Source organism: Suricata suricatta, chromosome 2 (assembly GCF_006229205.1).
Source record: "Suricata suricatta isolate VVHF042 chromosome 2, meerkat_22Aug2017_6uvM2_HiC, whole genome shotgun sequence".
NCBI classification, from domain to species: domain Eukaryota; kingdom Metazoa; phylum Chordata; class Mammalia; order Carnivora; family Herpestidae; genus Suricata; species Suricata suricatta.
In genome coordinates this window covers 145,744,312-145,757,696 of record NC_043701.1, presented here as the reverse complement: position 1 = coordinate 145,757,696, position 13,385 = coordinate 145,744,312, and the positions used below count along the sequence as shown (strand labels likewise).

Genomic DNA, 13,385 nt, shown 5'->3' with positions numbered 1-13,385 from the left:
AGGGAGAGAGACAGAGAACGAGCACGAATGGGAGCTGGAGGAGGCAGAGAGAGGGAGAGAGAGAATCCCAAGCAGGCCCTGTGCCACCAGTGCAAAGCCCAACATGGGGCTTGGTCCCATGAATCTTGAGATCACAACCTGAGCTGAAATCAAGAGTTGGAAGCTTAACTGACTGAGCTACTCAGGTGCCCCTATTAAGTTACTTTTTTCTTTTAACGTTTATTTTGAGAGAGAGAGAGAGAGCAGGGGAGGGACGGAGAGAGGGAGAGAGAGAATCCCAAGCAGCACAGAGCGTGATGTGGGGCTCGATCTCATGAATCATGAAATCATGACCTGAGCAAACCACATACTTAACCAACTAAGCCACCCAGGCACCCCTATAAGGTTTTAGAAAGAAACTGTCATTTTATTTAAATTATAAAATTTATTGGCATTAAGTTATTCAAGGTACTCTCTTATTTTTAAAAAAATCTCTTCCATATTTGAAGTCATGTGTCCCCCTTTATATACTAATACCAATACTATTTGTGCTTTCTGGGTTTTTCTTCCCCATCCAAATGATTTATTTTATCAGGCTTCTCAAGAACCAATTTTTGGCTTTTGTAATCCTTTCCTATATATCTTAAAATATAATTTCAAACCCCAGTTCTATCACTTATTACACAGAAGCTTGCATAAGCGTCTATCTGTGCCTCAGTCTTCTCATGTATAAAGTGGGAATAATACCTGTACTTACCCCACAAGGTTATAAAGATTAAATGAAATAATTCCTGAAAAGCATATGGAACAATGCAAGGTCTAGACAGCAAGTGCTGGCTTTTATCTTCATCATCTGTGTACTCCTCTTGAATTTATTCTGCTGTTCTTTTCATCATTTAGGTTAGATGCTTAGCTTATTAATATTTTTAATTTTTCTGAGTATTTAAGGCTTCAATGTGTCAGACAAGTATTAACATCCAGTTTGCCTTACTGTTCAGTTCTATATGTTTTCTGATTTGTACTGTCATGCTATTTTTGAGCTGTGGGATTTATAGAAGTCTGTTTTAAAATTTCCAAACATGGGTTTGTATATATGGTTTGTTATTCATTTTTAGTTACATGAATTTGTTGGCAAAAAATATGGTTGATATGGTCACTTGAAATGTTTTAAAACTATTTGTATTTTGAAATGTATTATAATTTTCTGTACAGCCTAGTAAATGGTCACATTTAATAAAATGCTAACTTCTAGAACCAAATGACCTCGTCATGCTTTCTGCTTAAAAATCTATGAATTTTCTCATTATTTAATAGGGTGGAATTAGCAAGACACCAGAAGAACTGTTATAATCTGTCTTCTGCCAACTTTTCTAACATCCTCCTCCTCCATACCCTTACGACGCTCTAACTGTACTGAAATCATGGGAGCTCTCTCTATACGCATTCCCTTCAGACTTCCCTTCCTTTGCACAGCCTCTTGCTTCACCAGGTTGAGTCTAATTTGTTCCTCAAGACTTGATCTGTGAGTCATCCCGGCAGCTAATCCCTGAGCCTCACTCCTCCGGCGGAGTGAGGCGGCCCATCTCTATTTCCAGTGCACCAAGGACATTTACCGTAGCTGCTTCACAGCTCTGGGCTGGCATTCATTTAAAAACTATCAATCCCTTGGTGTGTGCTCTACACTGATTATGCAACAGTAAATGGAGGAGACCTGATTCCTCCCATTAAGAGACTTATTTGTCAGGTGATTTTTTGACTTCATTTTGCAGCATTTTATAGTCTCCATTTTCTGGCACATAACTAAACAAAGCAATAAATGCTCAATAAATGCACAGAAGGAATAAAAAATATTAATCTCTTAAGAAAAACATACCTGAGGAGTTAAATCCACTATAAAAACCACATAATATACTCTGGGTTCATGCAGGGCTCGATCCCACAAACTGTGAGATCACGACCTGAGCCAAAATCAAGAGTCGGACACTTAACAGAATGAGCCACCCAGGTGCCCCAGCATACATTTTTTCTTATACTACGAAATAAGAAATGTAATATATTCTACATACTTTTTAAAATTACTTTTTTAAATTTATTTTTGAGAGACAGAGAGAGACAGCGTGATCAGGGGAGGGTCAGAGAGAGAGGGAGACACAGAATCTGAAACAGGCTCCAGGCTCTGAGCTAGCCGCCAGCATAGAGCCCGACATGAGGCCCGAACTCACGAACCGTTGAGATCATGACCTAAGCCGAAGCTGGATGCTTACCGACTGAGCCACCCAGGCGCCCCTACATACTTTATATGTATTTTCATTTAATCTTCTCACTAACTTTATGAGGCACGTATTCCCGGGGCCTCTGGGTGACTTAAGTCAAGTAAACATCTGACTTTGGCTCAGGTCATGATCTTGCGGTTCAGGAGTTCAAGCCCCAAGTTAGGCTCTGTGCAGACAACTCAGAGCCTGGAGTTGGCTTCGGATTCTGTGTGTCCCCCTCTCTCTGACCCTCTCCTGCTCTGTTTTGTCTCTCTCTTTCTCTCAAAAATAAATAATCATTTAAAAAAAATTTTTTAAATAAATAAAATCATACTAATGAGACAAGTATTCTCATTATGCATAATTTTATAAGAATAAACCTGAATATGAAGCATGGTATGATTTTTTTAAAGAAAGGTATTAAATACCAGAATTAACTCAAGAGGAAGTGGAATACCTAAATACACCATAACCTGACTATAAACTGGTGGTCAGCAGGCTGGAAATGGGCTGGAGGGGACGGTGGTGGAGAAGGCAGTGGGGTGGGAGGGCAGTGAGGAGGAACCCAGGCGTTGGTGTACACTGTTCAAGATCTTATACAGTACGAGCTTATCAGACTCCTTATTAGTCCCTTACAATCAAAGAGTGCGTGGGAGGGACCGAAGAAGGGGTGGAAGAAAGGGAGAAAAGGGAGGAAACCGATGCGCTCCAGAGTTAAACTGGAATTTCTGAGATACTTGGATTGGAAACTACCTCACAAACAGATGAAAATATAAGATGGTAGAGCGGGAAGCAAGTATTTCAGATGGAGGATAAGGACAAGAATTTACTGTCACTACAGAATATGAAGACATGCTGTTGGAAATCTTGTGGCATGTCTCCCCACAGTATCGTATATAGCTGCAATAACACAGACAGCAGCCCAAACCTAAAAGTATCCAAAATGAAGAATGACCAAATCAGCAGGCCAGGAGTGTATCCACGAACTTAAATTAAGAATCATGGTATCTTGGGGCCCCTGGGTGGCTCAGTTGGTTAAGCATCCGACTTCAGCTAAGGTCATGATTGATCTCATGGTTTGTGAGTTTAAGCCCCTGTCAGGCTCTGGGCTGACAGCTTAGAGTCTGGAGCCTGCTTCAGATTCTGTGTCTCCCTCTCTCTCTCTGCCCCTCCCCCGCCTGTGGTCTGTTTCTCAAAAATAAACAAACATTGAAGAAAAAAAAAAAGAAAAATGGTATCTTAGTTATGAGAGGGCAGTCTTAATTTAAGACAATGAGAATAAACTTACTGTTTCCCTTTAAAGGGAAGAGGCAGCTAATACCCAAAGAGCCTGAGAGCAAGTTCCACAGAATGTCTATAGGATGAGTTCTGGATTTCTCTACAGCAGAGGGTAGGAATATGACTAAATTTTCAGTGGTGTCCAAGGAGATACCAACAAACAGTATGGGCAGAAGGCATCTTTTCTTCAAGCCTGGAGCAAATGACTGCTTTTCTGAAATGCAGGGTTTCAAAAAGCCGCTATATCTAACAGATCTGGCTACACTGCTGAAGAAGCTCCCAGCCACCGTGCCTGGAAGCACAGAGCACTCCTCCCCGCGCGCTGAGAAATCACTAGCAATTTGTTGGCTCCTGTTATCCGTCAACAGGACAGAAACAATTCTGCCTTCACAGGCTGAGGGCTTTGGCAATGAACAGATGCCTACAGCCAGAACTAAATGAGTGCTTAGGGAAGCCAGGACCCCCATAAGTGGGCGCAAAATAAAATGCAGTTCATTTAAAGGGAACTCAGCAACCAGAGGAAAGGCTGAGCTCAAAATGAGAACAGGTGGCTTCCAGTTAGGCAGAGCTAACAGAAGAGAGCAGCACCTGGATGGCGACTGTCTTCTCAGTAAAGGACAAAAACACACATGGATGTCCAAGTATAGGAGCTACCAAAAAGGACAGCAATGCAGGATTTCAGCCCCAGAGATAAGGGCAATGGAAGTAGCAAATGTGGAAAGTAAGAGCAGCTCAAAGAGGACACCACCATTATGACAATGCGTCCATGTGAAGAAAGGGGAGCATCCCTGGGTTCTATAGTGCTGGCAGCTGACATGCTTTTCGGTTACTGCTTTCTTCCTAAGTATCTCAAACATGAACAGCTACGCAACCACTGAAGAGCCACTGAACAGAGCCCAGTGAGAAGGGCACTTTGCATTCCTTATCATGACCTTTGCCCTGCACCTCCCCTTCCCTCGAAGAACTCAATCTTTGCTATATCCTTTTATATCCTAATTGAGAATAAATGCTCAATGAAAGATGACTGTACATTAAAAATATGTTTTTAATTTTGGGGTGACACAGAAGGCTGCCAGTTCTAAGTAGGACACAGAGGAGAAAAGGGTCTCAGCAGATCAAGCTCCAGTACAAGCTGCCCTGATGCGCACACTCCAAGGTCCTAGAGATGATCTGTGGAAGATTCTCTGACAAACTCCAGTAGGAGAGTTGGAGCATCGACCTCCAGATTTTCTGAGGATATGACTTCATAACACTGTATGAAATCACAGCTCCTGGCATGATATTGGGCCCCAGTCAAGAACCCAACCATTAAGGACTTAGTGAGCTACCCATCCATAGTACCTAGGCAGTGATAGAGGGCACAGTAAATTACAAGTCCAGAACCTCATGTCACCTACCCTTATCACAACAGATGTCTTTACTTCTGCTCATACCAACAGCTTTATTGTGGGTTCCTCATAACCAGTGACAAAAAAGAAAAACCTGGGGCCTCGCTGACAAAAACAAATAAAAAATGGACTACCACTGCTACAGAGCCCTACTTGGATGACTCTGAAAGACAATGAGGGGGCAGAAATTCTGCCAGTGGGCATGGCAAAGAGAGAACCAAACAAGAAAAAAACATGGACTCCTTAGGAGTAATGAATGGTATGGCTGATTGGGTAGGGCAATGGAAGTAGCAAACATGGAAAATAAAAGCAAAGGAATCTGGAGAAGCAGCACGTTGATGGTTTGATAAGAGCCCAAAGTGCCCATCTTTATGTCTCACGTTAATGCCCACCACAAAGCACCAACAGATGAGGGGCATTTAACTACCTTCCTGACTACAGATGGGACGATTTGGCAGCTGACTGCAGCCAGCTTTTGCTCTTGCCACCTCAATGCTTGACCAACAGGGTCATGAATGGAGGAGCCATAGTGACAGACAGGAAGGCTTTACACAGGCCCAACAGCATGGGCTCCTCCTTACTGAAGGGGGCCTAATCACTGCCACTGGCACATGTGGGTATAGAACTGAAACGCCAGATGTGGGTTTGTCTTCCTTGCCCACAGTATACCGTACTACCAGCACCACTGTCCCAAGGTTTCTAGATCAGTTCACTAGGAATATCAATTATGGCCTTGGGACCAGCTACAGTAGTAGGGATTACAGCTTGTTCCACTAACCCTCTTGTTTTGGAGAGTTCTTTTAGTGATTATAACCGGCCCCCAACTTGAAGCAGACAAAGTGAGCTTAATGGAACATGAGGCCATCTGAGAAATAAAAACAGACTATAGCAAACACTCACGGTGAAAGCAACACCACGCCTTACCCTACTGGCCTCATTACAGCTGTGGTGCACAGGTGTATGCACTGACAGCTTCTGATATAAAGTATAAGCCGAGGCACTGCTGTTTTACTCCTGAGGGTTTTCTCCAAACCTAAAGAAGATGGCTCAGCAGTACATAGGCAGAGTCATAGAAATGCTAGAGTTAAAGCTCCACGGGCAATCTGCAATTAACAGAAGACAGAAAGTCACTGGGGCGCCTGGCTGGATCAGTCAGAAGAGCATCTGACTCTTGACCTCAGGGTCGTAAGTTAGAGCCCCATGTTGTTGGGTGTAGAGATTACTTAAATAACTAAAACCTCAAACAAACAACAACAAAAAAAGATGACAAAAGTCAGTGGATAAATGTCCCAAGCTCCCTGTCCTTTGGTGGGACAATACTAAGGTGCATTCAGAGGGTCCCCAGGGCTGAACTCCAGTTGCCCATACTGATAACCAGCTCCTTAACACACTTTATGTCACTTCTCTCATCTTTCCCTTTCTCTCATTTGTTTCTTTGGATCACCTCACAAATAAACTACCCAGCCATCAGTCCCTTCCTCAGGCTCTACTTTCAAAGGAGCCCAAACTAAGAAGCGGTGCAGTCAGGACTCAAACTAAAGCAATGTGGCTCCACGGCCTGTGCTTGAACAAGAGCGTGCTGCCTCTTTAAAGCAGCAGAAGAAGCTGCAGTACATTATGGGATACAAGCATATACACAGTAACAAGGAGATTTTAACTTTCTAGTGGTGAAGAAAACTGGGGAAAAAGGGGGAAGACTATATGTAGCCAAACCTAAGTCAATTAAATACATACACACACATGCACACATTGAAGACATATTCAAAGACACATAGCAAACAACTAAGAGTGCTTTCCTATGGCAGGACGTGACAAAAGCAGAGTGGAGATCAAGGAGAAAGGAAATAAAATAAGTCAATCGAGGGACCTTATAAAGAATAAAGTAATTTTACTGCAGCAAACGTGATGTGGTTAACTTAAGTTTCTGAGTCACAGTCTGAACATACTGTTACAACATTAAATGGAAAAGTCAGCAGTACTTGTTATGAATCAAAAGTTATCAAAATAAATATAGAACTATGAAAATATTTTTATTTTTATTTAACTTTTTAAAATGTTTTTTACTTATTTTTGATACAGAGAGAGACAGAGCATGAGAGGGGGAGGGGCAGAGAGAGAAGGAGACACAGAACAGGAAGCAGGTTCCAGGCTCTGAGCTAGCTGTCAGCACAGAGCCTGACGCAGGGCTCGAACTCATGAACATGAGATCTGACCTGAGTTGAAGCCGGAAGCCACGCAGGCGCCCCTATTTTTTTATTTTTTTAATGTTTATTTTTGAGAGCAAGAAAGAGTCTATGTGCAGGCATGCATGTGAGCGGGGGAGGGGGCAGAGAAAGAAACACAATCCAAAGCAGGCTCCAGGCTCTGAGCTGTCAGCACAGAGGCCAATTAAGGGCTTGAACTCATGAACCACAAGATCATGACCTGAGCCCAAGTCAGATGCTGAGCTACCCTGAAAATATTTTTTAAAATTCACCTGGGTAAGACCTAAAATCATTCTGAAGAGTACTAGCAGCACACATTCCACATTCTGAGAAACACTGTTGTTACTATTCTGAGATAAGAATGATAGGGGGGACCTTCAAAATATATCTATTTTTGGGGATCGCTGGGTGGCTCAGTTGATTGAGAGATAGACTTCAACTCAGGTCATAATCTTGAGACTCATGGGATCAAGCCCCTCATCAGGCTCCACACTGGGCATAAAGCCTGCTTGGGATTCGCTCTCCCTCTCAGCCCCTGTCCCATGCACACGTACTCTCTCTCTCTTTCTCAATAAATATTAAAATAATAATAAGAATAAAAAAGGCAATACTTTTTTAAAATAATATCTCCCTTACAATATGCTTAGGCTTGAAACATAATGTATAAAAATATTTGTTATATGTAAACAAATGACACAATGAAGAGACCAATAAGACAGCAGAACATTAATTTTAATGTTTCCTTAAACTTTTAGAAAACGTTGGGTCGCCTGGGTGACTCAGTTAAGCATCTGACTCCCAATGTTGGCTGAGGTCATGATCTCACAGTTCTTGAGTTTAAGCCCTGCTTGGGATTCTGTGCTGAGGGCATGGAGCCTGTTTGGGATTCTGTCTTCCTCTCTCTCTCTCTCTCTCTGCCCCTCCCCTGCTTGCTCTCTATCTCTCTCAAAATAAATAAAAATAAACCTAAAAAAAAAGTAAACTCAAGAAACTTAGATCCAACCAGATTTGAAAAATTACTTATATTTGCTATTGTCACCGCCCAACGTTATCCACACTATCCAGACACAATGATGGGCATCATCACCTCTTTCCAACATCCAGTCAGAAACTACTGTTCTTTCCTCCTTGATGATACCTGTTCCACTTGGTCTTTCTTTTCAACTTCCACTGCTACCATTCAGATTAAATTCTGATTACCTCACTCAGGCTTAACACCTCCTACAACCTTCTGAGCTCCCTGACTCCTCATTCCATTTCTCTGATGATGTACATTCGCACATCACTCCTGGAGCAATTTCCTTAAAGTAAAATTTTCTTTATGTCACACTTCCTATCCTCCTCCCCTCTCCAAAACCTCTACCATATTCCTAAGGAAAAACTCATTTTCTATATCAATCAGCTTTCCTAGAAATACCTTTTAATTCTTTCTTTACCTATCCAAATTCTACTCATCTTCCACAATCCAGTTCCAATAATCCCGCCTGTGTTCTGTCTGTACTTCTCAGGGCTACAGAACCCTAATTAAGAAGTAATGATTTACTCTTCTGGAATTTTTCACTTTTATTTGGCAGTGTTGATTACTATTACTACCGTTACTTATATACATACCTTACTGATACAACTATAAACAGAGGATGGGAACCATGTTCTTTAATTTTTGATTCCTCCTTTGTGACTTGCTGTTACAGTTAATAGGGACCAAAGTATGGAAAAGCCTCTAGAACAAAAATAAGTGCTCTGGCACCTTAAACTAGGAAGGAACATATTCTTTGAGTCAAAGAAATACAGATTAGAAAGGAACTCAGGTGGGCCACCGGGGTGGCTCAGTTGGTTAAGCATCCAACTTTGGCTCAGGTCATGATCTCACGATCCGGGAGTTGGAGCCCCATGTTGGGAACTGTGCTCACAGCTCAGAGGCTGGAGCCTGCTTCAGGTTCTGTGTCTCCCTCTCTCTTTGCACCCTCCCTGCTCACATTGTCTGCCTCTCTCAAAAATAAACAAACATTTTTTAAAAATTTATAAAATAAAATAAAAAAAAAAGAAAGGACCTCAGGGATAAATTGGCATGTGAGATGGATTTTTAAAAGTTGACAGGCCTTCCACAAGAAAGAAAAAGTGGAAAAACCATGTTAGGAGAAAAGAATAATATGAACAGAGAGGAAAGAAAACATAAGGGAATTTGAAATCACTGACTGAGGAGTATCATACCTGTAGGGGTCTAGAAAAAGAAAATTAAACATTTGCTAAATAACCAATACTTAAACGTTTTCATAATTTCAGGTAACTTGATCACTACCTTAATCTAAAGCTTTGTTATTTCTTGCTTGAAACAATTAAGACCATCCTAATTGTCCCTCTGCTTTTGGCATTCCCAGTCCCCTTCCAAATTATCATTCATATCACTGCCAGATTAATTTTAACAAAACACAATTATGATCCAAAAATACCTGTTAAAATTTTTCAGTGACCACCAACTAATCATAAAATAAAGCCTAAACTCCTTACCACAGAATTCAGAGTTCTTCACAATCAAATCCCTCCCAGCCTTGTCCCTCAAACCCCCTCTCATAGCCTGAATTCAAACCATACAAAATGATTTCCCCTGTCTTTTGTACATTTAATATATCTCAAGTTTCCTTTGCTTATGCTGGACTCTGAACATGAAATCCTCTTGCCTCCCAATTTTGACTCAGTAATCTTCTACTCATCTTTTAAGATTCTACTCCAATATTATCTCCTACACAAAGCCTTCCTGACAATTTTGAAGCCTTTCTAGGTGTTGCCAATATACTTTTCCAATGGCACTTGAATTAAGTGTTTGCATACTCAGTTCTAAGCAGACTATTCTCTGAGAGCAAAACAAGAAACTGATTTCACTGAACATTTTGTATTCCCAGCGCCTAACATGGTGCCTGGTTTAGAGCTGCTATTTTGTAAACATTTAAAGGGAGAAAGAAGTGAATGGATGCAGGCAAAGGTATCACTCATTTAATGCTATACTGTTAAGAGGCTTACTTACGAGAGTAGTTTGTCCTTACTTTGACAGGCTGATGAAGAGTCACGGACAGTACATGCAGACTTATTGTTTAGAAATTTTCAGCCAGCAGTAACACATAGAGGGAAACAGAGTGAATTCAGGCACAAAGCTGGGAAAGCCCTGCAATATTTCAGGTAAAATGTAACGGAGGGGCCTAACCTCAGATAGTGACGGGGATTAGAAAAGAGAAGACGTAAACATTCACAGCACATTACAGAGGGATATGGAGGGGACTGGATCTCTATGGGTAGGAAGGAAAAGGTAAGACTGAGCGTGGATCACTGAGAGGTCCAGTAACAGACGTGGGAACCCTACATATGAAGCAACCGGTTGAAAATACCGGCCTGAAGCTCAGAGAGTGTGTCAAGATTGAGATATACAGATTGAGAGAGATCATTCTAGAGGTAACTGGTGAAATGAGATGAGAAAAAACAAAGAAGAAACAGAAAGATTTCAAAGATAAAACCCTACGGAGGTCATTATTTAAGAGGAGGAGGAGAGAAAAAACATTATGAAGGAGTAATCAAAGAAGTAGAACTAGGCAGAGCACAAGAGAATTTCAATAAAGGGAAAATGGCAACCACTATAGTGATCAAAGAGTATGGAATCCAATAAAATACAATTAAAAAGTCGTAAGTATTTTTCAAAAGAGCAAAGAAACCAGTTGGGCAAAATGAGAACGAAGCGTGAGTGTGCTAAGGAAGTAGCAGCAGTGAGCACAGCTGGCCACTGCAGGAGTTTCAGGAAGTCCACCCCACTTCATAGTGTATATCCTATTTATTTCCCTAAAATATAGATCCCTGAAGAATTCAAACCCTTTACCTGATTAGAGTCCATAAATGGATTGAAAATAACAAATTTGATTTCTCCGTGCATATACTCTTAGAATGGCTTCTTCTCCCCTATCCCTGGTGTCACTGCAGTTCTTTAAATAAAGCCTATCTCCAAAGATGTGTTATTTTAAGACATTTTTGTCCTGAATTCTATAATGTGTGAAAAGTTTCAAAATACAAACATCCATTTTTAATATAATCTGCATCTGAATTCTGCTTGGCTGGCTTTAGAGAAAATAAATCTCTCTTGATGGAGATTTTATATATATATATCCTTTAATGCTTATTTTCTACAATTAGAGTGAAGAAAGTGATAATAAATAAAATAACAAATAAACGATATGGGTGTCTGGGGGGCTCAGTTGGTTAAGCACCCGACTCTTGATCTCAGTCCAGGTCATGATCTCATGGTCATGAGATGGAGCCCTGCGTCAGGCTCTGTGCTGGGCATGGAGCCTGCTTATGATTCTCTCTCTCTTTTTTTTTTTCTCTCTCTCTCTGCCCCTCTCCCTTCTTATGTGCACTCACTTGTGCTCTTTAAACAAATAAACAGATAAGTAAATAAGTAAAATAAAAAATTAATTAATAAGTACATTATGCCCCCGAAGAGGTTCAACATTTATAAGGAGAGAAAAATGTATCAGAACTACTTATAAACACATAAGGAGGTCGCTAAAGCAGCTAAAATAAAGTTGCAGAAGGACTATTTTCAATTGTTCAGAAATGAGAATTTTCATATTATTCTAATTATTTTCATGAAAGTCTTCTCCTTACCTCAGAGCTGTGGCTAGATAAAACTGTACTTCCAATTTTCTCCAAACAGCTTTGACCTATGCTTCCATCTCATGAATTCCAAGACAGTATTAAACTGATGCATATTTTCATAAATCTGTTTAAAAAAAAAAGAACTTATTTAGACTAAAAGAAACATGCAGAAGCAATACTAAAAATATGGCCTGTGTAAAACTATACATTTTCAATGTAAAGTCAATGAGAATTCTAAAGAACTTTAACCTATTACTTTACCATTTTCCCAACCTCTGCCCAAAGAAGTTTCCCATTTTGCATATTTTCAACTTTACAAAGGTAACAGTGGTTCTGTGGAAAAAATGACTCACATGTAAAATTTCTGGATTAGCTTAGACTTTAGGAAAAAAAATATCACCTCTTAAACTGGAAAAGCAGGAATAGCTAGAAGCAACACTAAAACTTACAATTCTACAAATATTCAAATCCTTACTTCGACAAAACTACATTTGACCACCCAGCTAATATCCCTATTTTCACTTTTTATCACAAAATCTCTGTAAGCAGCTTTCATTTCAGTCAAACTTTTCCCTAGAAAATCAGGAACTGGAGGGGCTAGGAATGAATCGCATCACTTGGTCTAAGCCCAGGGGATGGGTTACAACTATGTGACCCCTGACCTTCAGTCCCCCTGCTGCCTTAAGGGACAAAATTCATAAATTTGGAAGAGGGAAACAATGAAAAATTTAAATTTATTTAATGAAGTGTGCTGTTTACTTAAGAGATCTTGAAAATAATTTTGTTGACTGTATCTTTTAACTGAAACTTCAAATAGTAAACTATTGTTTCATGTTTTAAAAGGACAGACTTTAAGCTGTGTGAACAGAACACTACCTATGTCTCACTGCAAGGTCAAAATGCCTTTGTCTTCAAGTGCATTTGGAGGTATCATTTGTGTCACACTGAGGTTTAGGAGTCTTGGCAATAATGACTGAATTCATGTAAACCGGGAACCTGAAACTGTCTAGCATATCAGATAGCAGCCTTTCTTAAAGACAAGAGTCTCCACTCAGCAGACAGGCTGCCACAGGGCCATGCTAAATCTTTCATGGTCCAACTAAAGACAGACTGACCCTGAAAGCAATTAGTAATGCTTTGTCTGCATTTAGGAGCTTTTACTGTCTTCTCAGTGCACTGGTTACCTACAACTTAACTGGTCCTTAACATTTTTCAGGGCACTGACAGGACTATACAACTCTTAGAACATCACTTAGAGAAATGAGGGCAGGAATGGAGGGAAAGTGTTTAGGATTTTTTTCTTCTGAGATGTTCACGGTCTTAAAATATTTCCCTTATATAATCAAAAAATAAATGCACTGTTGGTTCCATTTTAGAAATGACAAATATTTCCCTCCAAAGCCACTCTTTGCCAATAACTCCATCCTTCCCAAATGGTGTGTGTGGAAGAAAAGAGGGAAGGCAATCACTATATTAAGCAAAGCTCAGATTAACCTATTCTCAAAAAGGTTAAAACAATCAATCAAAATGACTATGTTTAAAAATATGCAACCTGATTCTAATTCTACCAGGTATTTCCAATGGATCAAATAAAATTAACATGTGAACCACTTGCCAACCATTGTTTATTACAGCACTATTTATTA

General features: G+C 40.3%; 1 protein-coding gene across 2 annotated transcripts in view; it reads right to left on the bottom strand.

Moving 5' to 3' along the window:
* Nucleotides 1-11,853, bottom strand: part of BMPR1A (bone morphogenetic protein receptor type 1A) — a 58,530-nt gene extending 46,677 nt beyond the window's left edge. For both annotated transcript variants that reach the window (XM_029932065.1, XM_029932066.1), the window contains exon 1: nucleotides 11,749-11,853. The gene's annotated coding sequence lies outside the window, so the exon portion shown is untranslated. The remainder of the gene's footprint in view (nucleotides 1-11,748) is intronic.
* Between the last annotated feature and the right edge of the window lie 1,532 nt (nucleotides 11,854-13,385).